Here is a 17,617-nt window from a genome sequence, read left to right on the forward strand (position 1 = left end):
GAATCTAGTAAACCGTTGATTTCTGTTGTTTCTCGAGGTACCTGAAATGTTTTAGCTTTCTTATTTACTTTACAGCTATGCTGTGACATACAAATAATTTTCTCCAATGTTAAAAATATTGCCAAGGCAAATAATCCAGTATAATGATTGTAACATCGTCTGTTTCATTATAAAGGCATCATGTGAGGTATCGAAACCTAGGTTTATGAAAAGTGATGTCAAACATAGAGGGAAGAAATACTTCAAATAGGAAACTAAGGCCTTTACTACACATTAGGGTGTCAAGTCCGAAATATTTTGAACCTCATGATTGCTATTCCAATAGTTTTATGTTTATGAAAAAAAACTCATATGCGAATCAATGAACCCATTGATACCCGAGCTTTATCATTACATGAAAACACGACAGACAAACACCAATATCGATAGCGTGTTTGCCACTCAACAGACTACAAATGTGATTACATTTCGTAGCTTTAAAATCCAATTCGTGGTCTTCTCACATTTCAATCGTACAATGTCGTCTACAAAGCCACTGGGGAAGCGATAATTTTAGCAAAAGATCAGGTGAATTATAGGTTGCCTATACTGTAGTAGGTTACAATGTATGGAAATAAATAATCCTCATTCCTTTGCCACTTTTCGGTGAAACGGACATGCTGTACCAGTAAATGAAAATGCATATGAACTTTCCGATTGATTGAAAGATGTTCGACTCGAGGGATGTATTTTTTCATCTCTCACGTGTTTAAACCGTGTATCTTTTTTCTTTGGATCTAAATCGAATCATTATGTATAATGCAAATGGAATTCTGTACAATAATCATATGCATTTAAAACATTAGTTGCTGGAATATACTTACAGACAACGATAAGACAGCAGAACTCAGTCTACCAAGAGTTCCAAACAGTGATCGTTGTTTGGAGCTCTGACGGTATCAAATAAACGACTGATGTAATGAACTAGCAAAAGATCCTCTGCCGTTTTCTGCGACACATTTTCCCTAACTGATCAGGAGTTATTAAGTTCAGATGATCAGTTCCGTTGGATAGTATTTGTTCCATTGAATGATGATGCTGGCTAAGCAAAAGTCTGACAGCGAGCAAAGCAGCTGGAAAATGATTTGATAAAACCATAACTGAAGACTATACCGCATGAAATGTTGACTATTCGACCAATGTAGCAATTTACTCCTACGGTTTATGACGAACTAGGAATACAGAGCCCCCTCTGCTGCATGCCAAACCGAAAGGATTCTCCTACCATCGCTGCGCGCTCACCATGTGGCAATGAAATTCAAGAACCTCTCGTAGGAAGTAGAAGCACCCCAATCAACCGTACCATAAGTACCGGGGCTTACCAAAGGATCACCGACAGATTGGGCAGCATATGCCTTGGAACGTTTGGAACACTTTCAAGGTTGCGCTCGCGGGAACTCGGGAGAAACTCGAGGGTCTGTGGTGAGGGCCCAAAACGGGAAAGAGTGGCCAGTTTAAGCCGACGACTGGCTGCAGAGCCGAGCAGCAAGCGGCACCAAAGGGGGCACACGATCGACAATGAAACCCTTCAAATACGCTGCATAAATGAAGATACTTAGGTCCCGTATGGGCCCAGGATCGGATGCGTCGTCGTCTGTTTTGGTTGCCGTTGGTGGGGGCCCTCTCCTCTCTGCGGCCACCATCCGCACAGTCGCATGCTAGTAGCGTGCAATGTTTACCTACCATTACCGCTTGACGGAGGGATTTTAAAAGCCAAAACACAACATCGGCACCAGTAGCACCTCCTTCGCACACTCCCACGAATGGCAAATGGCCAGCAAAGCGCCTTTCCTACCAGCCAGGCAGGCAGGCAGGCAGGAGAGAGAGAGGGTTTTGATTTTCGTTTTTGAGGCTTTCCAATTATACGCCCGCCAGCTTACGGTTCCTTCCAGACAGGCCTGCGACAGGACAGCACTGGTGGGACCCTGTGCCCGGGGCCGTACGGACCTTACTCACGCGCTGCTGCACCCGAATCCCCCGAAAAGGAAACGGAATCCATGCGAAAATGTATGGCCACACTCTTGGCCATACATTTTTGGTGGGGTATGTTTCGGATTATGCGTCGTCTGCTCTCTGAGTCTCGCGTCTCGGTGGTGCGTGCGGAGTAAGTATTTAAAAAAACAACAATGCGCTTATTGTTTATTATGTTTGTGTGTTTTGTCCTGCGCTGTGAGGATTTAGCGACGGATTTTGCCTTCCTCTGTTGAGCGACTGTCGGGCTTCACGCCAAGTAGCAGAAGCAGCGGCAGCAGCAGCAGTGGACTCCAAACAAAACATTCCCTACCGGTCATCGTCGTCGATTATACCGGATTTTGCAACATTGTAGCGTAACATGTGTTCCGACACGTCACATCATCGTTCCAGCGCTTATGCTCGCTGGTTGGCAAAACGAATGCGCTCAACAAACTCATTAAATCGAGATTAGGAACCTGTGGCGGAATCGATTACAAGGATATTCCGGGATTCCGGGATTCCGGGATTGATCAATGTTTCAAAATATTTACATCCAAGTGCCCGGAATGTTTTGCTGGTGGAATGCTTGGCCCTTCGCCTGCTTTGATCTGGTCTAGAAAGTTGTTTTAGAAAACTAACCATCGTGTCTGTGTGTGTGTGTGTGTGGCTGGAAGCCATTCGAGGAGTAATAATGGAGCAATCGGAAGACATGCATTAAGATGAGGTGAGACGTACAAGAAGAAGAGAAGAGCACGATGAACGTCGTCGTCCGTCACAATGTTCACGTCAATCATGGCCTATGCCTTGGTGGCCATCCAGGGCGCGTTGCACATATATCCCTTTTTGGTCTTCCCGGTCGGTACGGTCGAGTTCGTTTCAGGGGCCGGTGATCTAGGGCCCACCACCAGAGGCAGCAGCAGCAGCAGCAGCAGCAGCAGCTTGACCGCAAACCTTTCCAAGGGAACCTTCCACAGGGCTTCACCACCCGCTTCTGTCAGTCCCAAAATCCGTCATCGTTGATGACCGGTGGTGGTGGTGGTCCCTTTCCCTTCCCGTTTCCCCATTAACTCCATTCCCTCCGATGCAACCTGGTTTTGGGTGTATCGCCGAAAGCCCCTGCCTCAAACGCGCCTTCGCGGTGTGTTGATCTCTTGATCCTTCTGCTTCTTGCCAAGATTTTTTAGATTTGTTTTCCTTTTTCCTTCCCGGGGTCCAGATCACCTTTCCACTGGGGCACAAATTCGGAAGCCAGATTGCTGTCACGCATCAGCGCAATCGATCGACGCTGTTCGCCTTGTTCGCCGGTCCCGAAGTTCTAGGAAAATTCATCAACATCCGTTAACCGCTGCCGGCGGTAGGCCGTGGACGTCTTAGGGCGCATCTTAGCCGGTGGCCGCAGTCAGGCCCAGAATGAAGAGGTAGATAAGCACAGGATAATCGGCTGGCTGCTGGCTCTTATCGATCGATGCCTTCGTTTTGATGCCTTATGTAAACAAAACTCACCTCTCATGAGGCTGTAAGAAGAGGTATCGCCTCTTCGGTTGGTACTAGTGACTTGTTCGAGGCCAAACGCCGTGGGAACGCTGTATTTTAAAGGCTTAAAAGGCTTCGGATCAGGTGCAGCGGACCTTCGAGTGGTTTTTTTCAATTCAGTTTGAATCTTCATATCGACTTGATAGCAATCTTGGCCAAGTGGACAACAATTCCTTGTCCCCCTTTAATCCTTAAACTCGATTTAATGATTCCTTCACGCTTAATCATCGCTTCGTACTTCCTCCGACGGTCCGACGGAAAATCCGGAAAGCACCTATTTCCCCCAAGGGAACACTCCTCCTTTGCTGGCTTCCAATTTTCCAGTTTCCAGTGGAATGGAGTTCCCTTCCCCAAAAAGTATAATAGCAACAACAAAAACGAACAACTACGTCGACGCGTACAATAAAACACTTGTTGAGGGACGGGAAATGGGACTCCTGGTCCCCTGGTGGTCTGGTGGATGGATCATTTCGTCGTGCTCCAACCAAACGGGACCGAGCAACCTGACACCGTATCGGATGTATGAAATATTCATTCGATTTTCGGTGTTAATTTGGCCCACAGGGACCGAGTTATCAGACCGGCACCATCGTTATCGAATCCGAACCTCACACCCAGCCCGGGCTCCGGGCCGTCCTAAGGCTGGCTGCCGTTTCCCAACCCCTCAGTAGGAGTACCCTATGGACCCTTTTTTTTAACGTGCAGCATAGAAGGGTAAGACCGAACGTGCTCGTGCTCGCGCTCGCACGCAGGACACCCGCACGGACGCACGCTAACGGTGGTGATGGCTCTGAGATGATTTATAAGATCAGGAAGCCGCATATCAAAATCCACAAATGATATGATTACATTATTTGGTGCCACTTTACTGCGGCTCGGTCCTGCGGATCGCGCTTTCGACGTTTTGTACTGAGGGTTTCGTTAGGACTTGCCGTGGTGTTCGCAGCTGGACGCATCGTCGGGGACGTGTGGCCGAATTAGTTCATGCGGTGTACCTAGGATCGGGCGTAATGTATGTAATTAATTTTCCGGTTCTACCGTCTGACCGGAATCGTTGCCGTTTACTTGTTGAGGAGGGGGTTTACGTTAATTCAGCCCAAAACCAGACTCAGTTTTGAGGGTTTTTTGTAACGAAATAGTTTAACTTGGAAGCATTTTGAAGTAGAAATAGAGTTGGTTTTTGGGATTTTGGTTAATATACAAATTTAATTAATCATTTAAAAAAGAATCAACAATTTTTATTAAAATCCTACGGGATTTAAATAATTGTTCAAAATAAAAAAAAACTCAAACCATTAGTTTTAATGCTATGATGGATTGCGCCTTTGATAACCTACAAAAATGGAAAATCACTTCAAAGTAGCAATACGATTTGAGCCAGAAACTTGATATTTCAAACATTTATATTTTCAAATTTCAATAAAAAAGTTACACTATTGAACTACTATTGAAAGGTTCACGAATCATAAAAAAAATATCATTAAAGTAAATTAGAATCGTTAGCTCCGCGTTTGCTTTTTAAGGATGCAACAGAATCAGCTGGAAGGTAAAAGACAGTTCAGTTTTGAGAACAACATTCAAGGAATTGTTATTACATTCAATGCAATAATTTACATTTTCTTATGACTCATATGAAGTTTTATAAATAATTAAAATGTAACATAAATAATTCAATATGCATGTCGAAGCTTTACCGTTAAATTAATATTAATTATTAAATTCGAAATCGCGCAGCCGCACTTTGCGGCAGACAGGACACGCAAGCGAAAACGGTTTCAACCCAGAGAACCCGACTCCGGCTTACTTATACTCTACACTACTCCATTCGAATAATTATCGTCCGCTTCAAGCCAACCGCGTGCTGCTTCCGTGCTGAACAGAAGCCAAGGATGCTGCTGATGATGGTTCGACCCACCCCCGGTTTTTCGCAGAAGGTGGGAAAACCAAAGTTACTCGGCTTTCCTACAGCTTTCCAACAGAAAAAAAGCAGGAAAAACTAAATTACATACAATAACAACAGCCTTAACCGGATTTCGCGATGCACGGGCCATGGCCAGGGCCAGCAGTGGACCGGCATGACAGGTTTCCGGTAATGAGAAGGTAGGACGACGCGTGCCATCACCGCGACCGTCGTTATCTGTTTTTCGTTTTTTGCCCTTTTCGAGGGCCCTCGAGATCCATACCAGGGCCACGTAAAAGTTGGGATGTTGGCCTCCCTCAAGCAGCATCCCGCGCCCGTAAAGAAGGGAAATTGTGGAGGGAAAATCCGCGCACGGCACGCGTTGGGTTCGGGAAAATCGCTGCCAACCAGTAGCGGCGACGGCAGCAGCAGCAACAGCAGCAGCATGAGCATGAGCACGTGATGTGTTGTCAGTGCGGCGCATAATTTCGTTACGATGCCAACCACCAGTGGCTGCCAGCTTGATTTAAGGGGGTGTTGCTATAACAACTTAACTTCAGCTTACTTGTCGGATGATGTTAATTTCAAAGTGCTGTTCGAGGGGAGACCGAAGGATGCCGCGTGTGCTCTGTTTGTGTGAAGTTTGCTCTCAAGTGCAATAATACCGCTCTCAACCTTTCATTTCTTATCAGCTTATGGCCCGGGGACATTGAAAGCATATGTTTTGCGCACCCTCTTGAGAGCCGGATTCGATTTAATTGAAAAGAATCTTGTAACTATCAAGGAAAAACATTATTTCTTAACGAGTGCACAATTGATTGCCGTGAGTAGAGTAAAATCGGTACGAATTGAAATCCATTCTTATGAGCATCGCCAGCGCCAATCATAATAGCCAATAGTTTGGGAATTCTTTCAAGTTTAGTCACTTTCTCACGAAAATCTCGCGAGAAGGACGTTGCTTGACGATCAACGATTACCTGAAGTCTCCTTCATTGCCTTCAAACAGGCTATAAAGCAGCGATGAATGGAACTGAGTTTGAAAAAAATTGATTAAATAATGGACGAACGTTTATTCATAACCCTTTTCTTGGTGACGATTTTTTTTTTTTGCGAAAAGAAAAGATTCTTCAAGGTGTTCCCATGGTACTTGGGAGAGAGATGGTTCCTCGGGCATAAAGGAAGGGGGCATGGAAAATTTAGCGAGGGGCGAGAAGATTTATTTTTGAAAAAAATGCTTGAAAAAAATCTTGGTGCAGTTGTTGGGTTTCGAATACAGTTGCTTAAAATTGGACGAATTCATTTAATTTGATGATACTACTAAGTTATGCTAATCTGCGGATTTTCTAATTTATTTTGTGAAGTTATGTTATGGCCAATTTAGCTACTAAGCTGTACTTGGTACTTCTTCATAAACAATAATATAAAGTTAATGTTTTGGGCAAAATTGATAAAAAAAAATCATTAAATTAATCCTCAATAATCTTCCGAAAAATATAAAAACTCTACTATATATTTGGAAACAAATCATATTTAACTAGAGAATATTGGTTTTTATACAATATTTCAGTTGATAGTTCTTAAAATCTAGACATAATATTCTTCTTCTTTTTGCATATTCCGTGTATTTGTTTCGTCAAACAAAGCTCTCAAAATCGAGCTATTTTTTGGCCTGAGATTAGAAAAACCGCAATACGCTTGCATTTTACGAGTAAAGATTTCCCTTTACCCCTTCTTTTATCGACAAACAATTCTTCATTAAAGCCCCTTCAAGATGTGTTTTGTTTCCTTTGACCTTTGATCTCTTCACGATATCTTCAACCATTGATTAATGGCCGCGTGATGTAAGCCAGCTAAAAATAAATTCTCAAAAAAACCAGAAGGAGTGACCCTTCTTATGACTCTTTCCCGTGACCTTTCGCACATAAATATTAAATCCGGTGCGAAAAAAAACTGCACCCCTTTCCTTCGCATCCCGTCTTAAGCCTTTGAGAACATCTTGCCCACCAGAAATCGGATTTATAATTAGCGAGGGAACAGTTTTTGAAAAAAATCTCGCACCGATGTGTATAGCGTTCAATCGAAGCATAGTTTTTTGCTATGATTCGGTCACGATTCGATATTCCGCATGCCGGAGTCTGGCCCCAAACTCAAGGGTTTGTTGCGATTGACCTCACAATTATCGCAACCTTTTCACCCCGAAGTTCAGCGCCATTAATGAAATTGGTTATTTGATACATTTTTTGCCCGGTTTTTTCGGTTTTTATTGATTAAAGCTTCTTCTTGCCGGCGTAAAAAGGGTCGCTCCATTCAGCCGAACTCAAACTCAGACTCCGCGCTTCAGTTTTAAGGGATCGCCGGGCCGGTGAGCAACCAAACGGACCAGATCGAAGCGAAACCATCGGACATTTTGTGCGCTTTTCAACCGGCTGGCTCGGCCAGGGACGGACGGACATGTCGATCGGATGGACGAACGGGCCCAAAAGGATGAACATGATTGCTAGTATTGATTAGAGACCGATCCAGTTACTGTGACTGCGGTACGACTGCTCTGAAAATGGGCTACCGTTTACCGGGCGGATTATTTGCCGTGCCCCGAGCGCCGAGTGCCCTTTCGGTAACCGCAGCCCAATTCCGTGGTGGTGTCTGCCATATGCGCCTCGCTCCTTTGTTGGTTGCTGCCTTTTCGGAGGTTGGCCGGTAGTTGTCTGCCTTTCGGGTTGGCCAACTTTTCGCCCGTACTCTCCAACTGCTCGACGACTGCTCATCATTCGCATGAACGGTTTTTGGTCTAGTTTTTTTGTGTTTTCGATACTATGAACGCTCAAACCTCAAACCCTTCGGACCCTGACGAGTGGCTGGAAGTGTCCGCCGTGGTTGATGCGGTCGAAATCGTATTGGAAATAAAATATCCATTTTCACTACCAGCGAACCCCGCTGCTGCGGTCTCGTATTGTTCTCGTTCGCTTGAAAACTCGGCGATTGATGCTCGATGCGTCGATGTTTCGAGGTTTTCACAGGAAAACAATTATTATTTATGTTCGGTGGCCAAGGATAACCCCGGGAAGATTGTTACCGCAAACCATGAAAGCGGGAGTGGCCGCCCGTTTTTTTTTGGTTGATTGATTTTGTTCCCTTTCGAAAGGAAACGGATTGTCTTGCGCCTTCTGATCATCGTGTTGTGTTACCATCCAGCAATCCAATGAGGTATCATGTCCAAGGAGATCCACCAACAATGCGAGAAAATGCTAGGAATACCTACAAATTGTCAAATTGTCTGATTTGATTATACATCCAATAAGTTTTGAGACTTTGCTCCAAAAGCTACGAGTAATGAAAGCATTTGCTGGATCGCGCGAGCTACTTCCCTTCATAAAACGACAGGTTCCATGCCGTTCGAAGAAGAAGAACTAGCGGCGAGGACAGCCTCAAAAAACCAAAAAAAAAAGAAGCCAACTCAACACGCACAACATAATATTCATTCAGTCCACATTTCCGACGGCGTGTCGTCTCGCCGTGCATGTCTTGCGCTGTCTGCGTTGCGTGCTGCGTTGCATATCATACGGTGAGCGATCTGATCGTATCCTGCGCCGATCGGATCGAAGTACTCTCCGGAGGGCGCCCAGCAACCCGTGCTGGTTCGTGCTGACTACTGGCAGTCGCCAGTCACTTCCATCAGCTACTGTTTGCAGCATTTCAAGCAAGGCCTGCCAGCGGCATATCATGCACGAGAAGGGCCGAGAACGGCTTCAACTTCAACTTCAAGTCCAGTCCAGTCCGTTACTTCCGAGATGCCGATCGAGTCCCCGCTCGTGTGGCATGCATGCTGTGATTGTGCGATGCGGCGGCGGCGGCGGCGGCTGACGTGGTACGAGAGGGGTTCTCGTAGAAGGCGAAGGTCAAACCGGGAGCCAGCCAGCATGTCATAATTATGAAGCAAACGTTGCTGCTCCATGTATCTTACTCTCGTCTGTCACTTTTGACAGTTGATAATTTTCAAACGGCTTCTCGCAGCTTCTTCATCTCTTTTTCCGACCCCGTAGATCCACCCTTTACGGATCAGCGTGGAGTTGCTGCATAAGGTACCATCATTCCTTTCTCTTTTTTGGGGAGAGCTATCCGTAAAGCGTCTTTTCGACGCTTGAACACCCAAAGAAGTTTGCGCAAATAATTTGACCTCAAAATTGTTGCAATTGGTAGTAATATGCTTCATTTCGTTTCGTTTCATATTAATTGGGTAATAAAATACGTCTAATAAAATGTACTTATGAGCTCAAGCTTAAGATAAATAGTGAATCGCACCTTTTAAAGCACACCAACAAGGGGACATAATGCTCAGACAAAGACTAACGACGTCTCAATAAGTGATCTTGCGCTACGTGTAAGCAGTTTGAGGTGATCGTAAAGTTTAACCAGCCTGAAGATTGAAAGCCTCCGTGTAGCATAAGTACATGTGCTTCTGTTATTCTTTCGCTTCTCTCTCCCCGTCTCTCTGCTCTCCCCACCGCTTTTGCCTTTCTAACAACCCTGCGTAGCATACAGCATTTTGATGGGCCCGGTTTTTGATGTGCCGACGTCATAGTATGTGCGCACATTTCGTCTTTGATCCTGACGCTCCTCGTTCGTGTGCCTTCCAAAATTGGCCGTAAGGAGCGATAGTGGCAGACACTGCTCGATGGCAGAACGGGTGCTCGTACAGATCGGTCGCGTTTATTGGAATCAGCTGAAACGTGTGGTGCATAATGTGTGTTTGGAGAAGGTAATCGGTTTTGAAAAGTGACACATTAACGTCCGTCTGCGCTCGTTTGTGATTGATGATAAAGAGGCGCTCGTGGTGCGTTTTTGTGGTGCATGGTCCGGTTATGCTTGTGCAATGCGATTAAGATTAAGGTTGTTGTATAGCGAGGAATCAAGTGTATGCCACGTGTTTGAGATCATAATTTGATAAAAAAATACGAGCAAATCGGTTTGTTCTTCAACATGAAGAACAGTTGATTAAGGGATGATCGTGTTATTTGTTTAAATCCGCTTTAAGAATTCAAAGAACGGTGCATTCGTCGATTTGCCTTGTACATTAGATGACCTTCGTAGAACTGAAACGCTGGATCTTTTGTCATTGCATCTATAGATAAGGCCGTGTTCCGTTGAACGGTCGTCGAACCTTTCAGGTTGACTGAGAATTTTTATCTATATCGGTTATGAATTTTCAACTGCTACGCGTGACTCTCCAATCACTTGTTGCATGAAATCCTTAACACATGTCTTACCATCGATGTGGATCGATGTGGATGTGGTTATAAAAAGTTATAAGCTGTCTATTAATTCAGACCTTACAAACTTTCCAAGAAACTTAACAACACGTTTTAAAAGAAGATGTACCTTCTTCTAGTTTCTTTCCCGTACTTTTCCCGTACGTAGGGCTTCTAGTTTCTTCCCCGTACTTTTAAATTCTATAATCTATAATCTTTTGTTCGAAGAATCCAACATTGTTTGCGGGAATAATAACCGATTCCAAAATACCTTTTTTCCAGTGGATAGGCAAATTTTTTTTAATTCATTTCTCGTAGAAAGATGTTGCTAGTGCGCAAATAAAGTTTTATCCTCATCATCACTGTTGAATCTTTTGTCTCCCAAAATCTCTTTCAGAGAGCTAAACACATGAAAGTCACAGGGTGATAGGTCAGGACAGTAAGGAAGGTCTTCCAATTTTTCCTACCTCAGTTGCTCCTATTTTTCCCTAGTAATGGCTGCAAGTGTGTGTGGGCGAGCATTTTCATGGAGAAGAACCACTTCCCTTATCAATATGTCCCATATTTAGAGGCTATATGCAAGTCAGACCTCACATAAAACATTACAAGAATCAGTCGCATTAATTGTCCTGTAGTGATAAGACATCTGTTATTTTCAATCAGCCGTCTAAAGAATTTAATGTTGTGCGCTCTTAGGCAAGTGCGAGGTCTGCGGTTATGGCTCTCATTTTCAACATGACTACGACCCGGCATATTTTTGGGCTATGCAAAAATTTTGGCTCGCGACAGAGTCTCTTCCCGGAACTAGGGAGTCGATCTCCTCAAGATTTCGCTTAGTTTTACGACTTCTACGGCGCGAAACTTGATTAAAATATGTTGCGCAAATGACGAAGGTATCTCATGCTCCGAAATCGTCGCTGTGGACACTGAAAGAGTTAGGGAGGCGATCCAGCGCGCTTTTCCTACTCCTGACAAACCAACCAAACAACAAAATAAGCTGGAACATTCTATCTTCAGTTTTGTGACCGTAGGACGAAAAGTCTCGTTTATATTTGATTCTCCTTCGTAAAAACGTTATAAGGTTGAAAAGTTATAAGTTGTTGATCACATATCATTATCGGTCCATCTTCTGTGTGAACTTGAGTGTTGAACTCAAAGAAATATTGCTTCTACTATCTGGGGCACTGGAATCAGGTTATAGTAATTGAAAAAATAAGAGATAAGACCAAAGACTATATTGACTATTACAATCGTAACAAATTTGTTCCAAAAGGATGATTGTTATAACTACGAAAACATAAGCATTAAAGCATTAGTGGATCATGAAACGTATCAGTTTCATAGGCATACGTCTAGGCCAATTGAATGATCGTGATTGAACAACAACCGTGGGATTCGTTCGAAGTAATTTGAGTCGAATAACGCCATAATCAAAAAATAATCAGAAAGGATCAGGCTCTCGTTAGAACAAGCAAGGAACAAGAAAGATTCGACGAATGGCGCCTATACTTCCTAGAGATTAAAAAAAACTTAAACACGAAAGTTATCACTAAGTTGACTTATTTCTATCAGAGTAGAAAATCCCTAGAATGTTTGAAACATAGAAACTTAATACCGATATCATCCGCGCTTCGTTTTCCAACGTTATCGGAGATAATTTCCCAAGAACGACCGCGAACGACTTTTAGATAAATGTTTTGTTTTTTTTAAAGTATCAACAATTTTCACCAAAACTCGACGGGACCAGCTGGCAAATAGTATAAAGATTAAGTGTTTCAAATTCCGTACAGATCCGATCGGTATTTTCCGTTAAAAACGGAAAAATTTGAAAAAACCACGTGCGCGGCCCACGTGGGGCACCCGAAAACCGGAAGTTTCCCGAAGCGAACCCGAACGGAGGTAACTTTTGCCGAAATTTATCGAAGTGCGCACGAAGTGAGCACCAACCAATCCCCAACAACCGATGTTCCCGAAGCAACAACATGGCCGCCTCGAGTCTTCATTCGTTCATAACCATCCCAATGACACGCCTCCTACCTAAACCCACCCTCCCCATAGTGAGAAGGCGCAAAAATCTTCTCCGTAGTGAGAAGAACCTCCATAGTGAGAAGAAATAAGAAGAAGAAAGAACGGAACGGAAACAAAATTAAAGGATATTAAAAAAATAATAATACAGATAATTTAGTGCTGTAAATAACATATGGAAGGTAAATTTATCAGTTTACTCGCAGAAAAACTTCAAACCTTTATCAGTGAATAGTGACCCTGTTCCATTTTGAAATTTGCTCGTTCAAGGAAAAATGGACATCATGCGGTATTTTGTGCGTGCCGGAGAATTCAGTCTCGGTATCTGCAGCATCTTTTGGACAAGAATCACTATTGGACAATAATCAGAGTTCGAGAGATGGCTCGGTTCCGTGTGGCCGACGCTCTGAGCGACAAGAAGCTCCAAAGGATGCTAAAGAGGGAAACCGAGAAAAATGCAGATTTACGATAAGGAAAGACTAATTAATTTTCACATTATGCATCGTAAAAAAGCCCCTCACCACTTAGTTCTTTTCGCAACGACGTGTTGCAGCGTGGGAAATTTTCCAGGAAAAACGATGTTGTGCCTTGGCACGGATTTCACCGGAACCGAACTCGCACAGATTCCCGTTTGATTGGCTCTCGTTTGTTTGTAGTTTTGTGCCTGGATGCTGGATTGTTTGTTTACTTTTTCCGCAATTCCAGTAGCTCGCCCGCGCTGGCATGTTGTTGACGAGAGTTGAGTGCATTTTTTGCATCCATTCTGCGAAACGAGGGAGACCAACGGTAGTGTAATCAAAACAATCCAACAGTGCGAGTGCAACATAATGGACCTCGTCACGGAACGCATGTCCATTCACCCCCCATTCCGGATTTATATGTTTTCCGTCTCGCGAGTCTCGCTCGTCGATAATGATTTTAGTCAATGGAAATGGAAGAAGTTACAACCCGTCCCGATGGAACCATGGATCGAGGGCAGGAGGGTTGTGTACGTGATCGAGCAAGGCGCGTGATGTTTACATATTGGCCATTGGCCGGAGGACCGTGAGTGATGATGAAGAAGTGCAACAGTTGGCCAAAGAAGATCGTGCGCAAACTCTGCGCCGGCAACTATGTCGCGAACCGCATTTGTTTTGATTGAAGAAGGCAGCTTCGAGATCGAGCGAATTAAGTTGTAAAGAGTCCGCCCGAGACGTCCGAGACAGACCGTCGTCGTCGTCGTGCATTCTGCATTCTAGAACGTGATAAACAATGGCCGTCATTTAACAAAGGAGTTGCTGCAGCTGGAATGCACCGAACGAATTGAACCGAACCGCAGACACTAAGAATTGTCGATATTTTATCTCATTTTGTCGTTAAACGAACGAAAAAAAAAATACGATTTTCTAACGGTGGACATTGAATGCTCATGTCCTGATGATTCCCTTCCCCGCAAGTGCGATTGCGCTTTTCCACGCTCCGCACCACTTGGCAGTCCCGGGCTTCTATGTTGCCGCACAAAAGCTAGCTTATATACACCCGGTGGTGCGCAATATGATTGAAAGAGAGAGATGAGAAGCAGGAGAAGGGATGAAGGGATGAAGAGGACGTCCTTTTGCCCCCGAGGGGGAAAAATAAAGGGAAATCCAACCAACCGATCCCACATCGCACAGCGTGAAGCAAAACGAGCGTTCGCAGCACAAAAAGCACAAAAGTGAGCAACAGCAACAGCAACAGTAGAGGGGTTGCCGCAGTTGAACATAACCGCCCCTCGAGCATAAAAACCCGAACCCGGACGACGACGACGATGACGACGACGATGGCACGAACGCAGCTCGAGAGGATGCCCGCGCCTCCATCGTCACCGTCACCATAACCGTCATCAGTTTGGAAAGAGATCGTGAGATCGACGGATGGTGGTGCGTGCGTACCGTGTGTTGATGACGGTCGGTTGGGTTTTGGTCGTGAACGTGAACGTGTGAATGCCGGCGTTTTCCCGCAGTGTTGTTGCAGACTGCCTTTCCGTCCGTGCGCCCAAACTTATTGTGCAAACTGATCAACTGGAAAACGAATGCCTGTGTGTGTGTGATTTGGAAAAGAAGAAATAGTGTATCAAAGGAGCCCTCGACTAAACGGTGATACAACAGTGCAAGAGAAAGGAAGGCTACTACAAGTGAACTCGGGGTAGTGATCGAAGCAATCGTGCAATAGAAGGTGAATCTCTATTTGATATATGAATATAATCCACGGTCTTACTGTGTGTACTGCAGATTTATGGTCCTCGTTTGAGTGAAATGAAGTGCGGCGCATGATGGTTACAGCGATCTGCGATGTCAGACAACACAACACTGTCCGCGCGAGAAACAGGTCAGAAAGGCAAATAGGCTCTTCGCAAACAACAAAGCGGCAGTAACAGTAGTTAGCTGACAGCATTTAGTACAACAAGGCCCTAGACCCGCCGCTAATCGCTCCGTTCCTTAATGTCAAGCGTCAAAGGGTGCGCTGAGCAACTTATCTCGTTATGTTATCTTGTTAGGCGTAATTGTTAGGCGAGTGTTGAACGATTGAGAAGCCCACTTGCTCTAAGCCGCTTCTCGCCTTAATTGGTCCGGTGACACGTCTACCGTGTGTCTCTGTGAGTGTGTGTGTGTTTGTGTGTTTGTCGTGTGAGAGGTCTGATGGTGATCGCGACGGCTTCAGCATAAGTACAATGTTCACGTCACGTCAGAAAGGCTTATCACGGTGGTCTGGTCGCGAGTGCACTCGCTTGCCCGGTGCACTGTCCAGCACGTGGATGCACCTGTTGATGTGCTTTCCCTATTGTGCAGAGGGCTTATCATGAGCACGGCGACAATCACGTAACCTCAACGATTTGACGAGGCGAGCGTGCAAAGTCCACCAACTGCCACGCACCTTTGAAGTGGGTTATGTTATGCAAAACGTGTCTCGGTGACTCGGTTTGACCACCTACACTGCACCACCCCGAAAAGAAACATGGTCCTTTGTTGATGGCTGCTTTTAGCACTTTTTAGGTCTTGTTTATCTATGGCCTGTCAACCGGATCCAGACTGTTGTTGTTGTTGTTTTCGTCGGATAGGTGATTGTCAAACAAGAAATAAACTCAATTCATGGACCGGCCACAATCGACGACCTCCAGGGGCGCAGGCGACACACTTCACCACCACCACCACCACCACCGCCGCGTTGCGTTTTGTCTGCGTATTTAGATTGTGTTTTACTTGGTATGTGCTTTAGGTTCATACAAAACCCGCAATCGTATCACTACAGAAAACAGAGCAAAGATGCATTATCAGTTCAAGTAGTTATCGCAAAAGAGTGGTTTAACGACTGCACAAACAAAAGGAAAACTCATGCAAATTATGTGACCTCAACTTATGCAAAAATCCCGAAACAGAACAAAAAACCATGCAGCACAATCGAAGAGAAGCGGATGTGTTTTTTATCGATACCCGGAGCACGGACGCCCCATGTACGCCCCCTTTACGCACTGTACGCCCCGCACATGAACTACTGTGTCCAGTATGGTACAGATGGGATTCTGGCTTTTCCCGTTAAAACGAGGACAAACCGCCACCAGACTACCCCCCGTGACTTGTGTCATGCTCGTACAGAACGATCAATGAGGGCAAAAACTCATTCTCCTCGATTGTTTCTGCGAATGTGGTGAAGAAGACCTTTTTGCAATTTTCCAAAAACGCAATTTGCAGGTACCACGCAGGCTTGTGGCGATCATGGCGCCTTGCCTAAAAATCATTAACCGACGGCGACGGTTACGGTAGGATGCTACTGGTGCACTCGAGCCATACCGAACTGATCCCGATCGCTACAGTCCGCGGTCAGTTCAGACGGCTCAACCTCGGCTGCTCCCGGTAAACCTGCTGTTTACCAACATTGTACCGAGTGTGCAGCATAATCCATCTTGCAGCATGCTGTAGATGGTTACACAAATGCTACGGGCATAAATCTGATTTTATGAATCACTGCCCTCGATTCTTCTCCCGTAGTTCTTGGTAGTTCTACCTGCGTACCTAATCCTTTAAATCCCTTTCGTGAAGCTGTCTCAGGACCCCAAGGGTCCCTGGTTCGACCGAGTATGGATGGATGATCCTAGAGCCCATGTCCCGAAGAAAATGCCCGAATGATTTGATCTCGAAAAACGGACCGAACGAACGGTCTTTAAAGGTAGCGTACACGACATTCCGCAGGCGCATGCTACATGACGAGACAGGAGGCAGTAGGCTATGCAAAGCAGGAATCCGCCGCTACGCAGCCATCCTATGCGTCGTCGCCGTCCTACTCCCCATGCCCACCGGCGTAGCCCGCGTCTCGAAACCGGGCCTGAACTTGAAACCGTTGTTGGTGAAATTTCACGGTTCACATTTCAAAGCCCGGCCTCTAGCCCTGTAATTGGAGTGCACGCACAGGCACAGGCGCGCCGGGTTGTTGATGGTGGATGGTGCGAAAAAAAAAGGAACGAAAGACAACGACGAGCGCATAAGTGTCAACAGAATGTGTACTACTAGCGGCAGGCGCGTGTATCAGTGAGTGTGACATGTCATTTCATCGCTTCCTAGTGATCAAAGTTCCGGTTCCGATGCGCATTGATTACCGGGGAATGGGAATGATTTGCCGCCGGTGCGCCACTGGCGACAATAACGTACCGGAGGAGCCGTCGGCTCGTCAATCAATGATGGGACGTAGTTGGTTCGGAATGTCAATCATTTTCATTACACGCCGCGCAACTAATTTGCCAAAAGAGCCCATCAGGCGGAGGAGAGCAACTCGCGCGAGATCTAAATGAATGCTCAAGCACATCTTTACTTCGTTCGGTTTTCGAGTTCCGTGGTGTTGCTATAATTGGAGAGAGAGGTGCACTACTTCAGGCAGCCATTTAATGCCAGGACTCGGTTCCGTTTCTGGC

The 17,617-nt window shown here is 45.3% G+C and overlaps 1 protein-coding gene across 3 annotated transcripts in view; it reads left to right on the forward strand.

Moving 5' to 3' along the window:
* Positions 1-14,575: 14,575 nt before the first annotated feature.
* Positions 14,576-17,617, forward strand: part of LOC125959836 (developmental protein eyes absent) — a 31,217-nt gene continuing 28,175 nt past the window's right edge. For 2 of the 3 annotated variants that reach the window (XM_049692796.1, XM_049692798.1), the window contains exon 1: positions 14,576-14,889. The gene's annotated coding sequence lies outside the window, so the exon portion shown is untranslated. Of the gene's footprint in view, positions 14,890-14,916; positions 15,043-17,617 lie in introns of those variants that run through there. The other variant, XM_049692797.1, reaches the window with a different exon arrangement.

The sequence above is a fragment of the Anopheles darlingi genome, chromosome 2 (assembly GCF_943734745.1).
Source record: "Anopheles darlingi chromosome 2, idAnoDarlMG_H_01, whole genome shotgun sequence".
Lineage (NCBI taxonomy): Eukaryota > Metazoa > Arthropoda > Insecta > Diptera > Culicidae > Anopheles > Anopheles darlingi.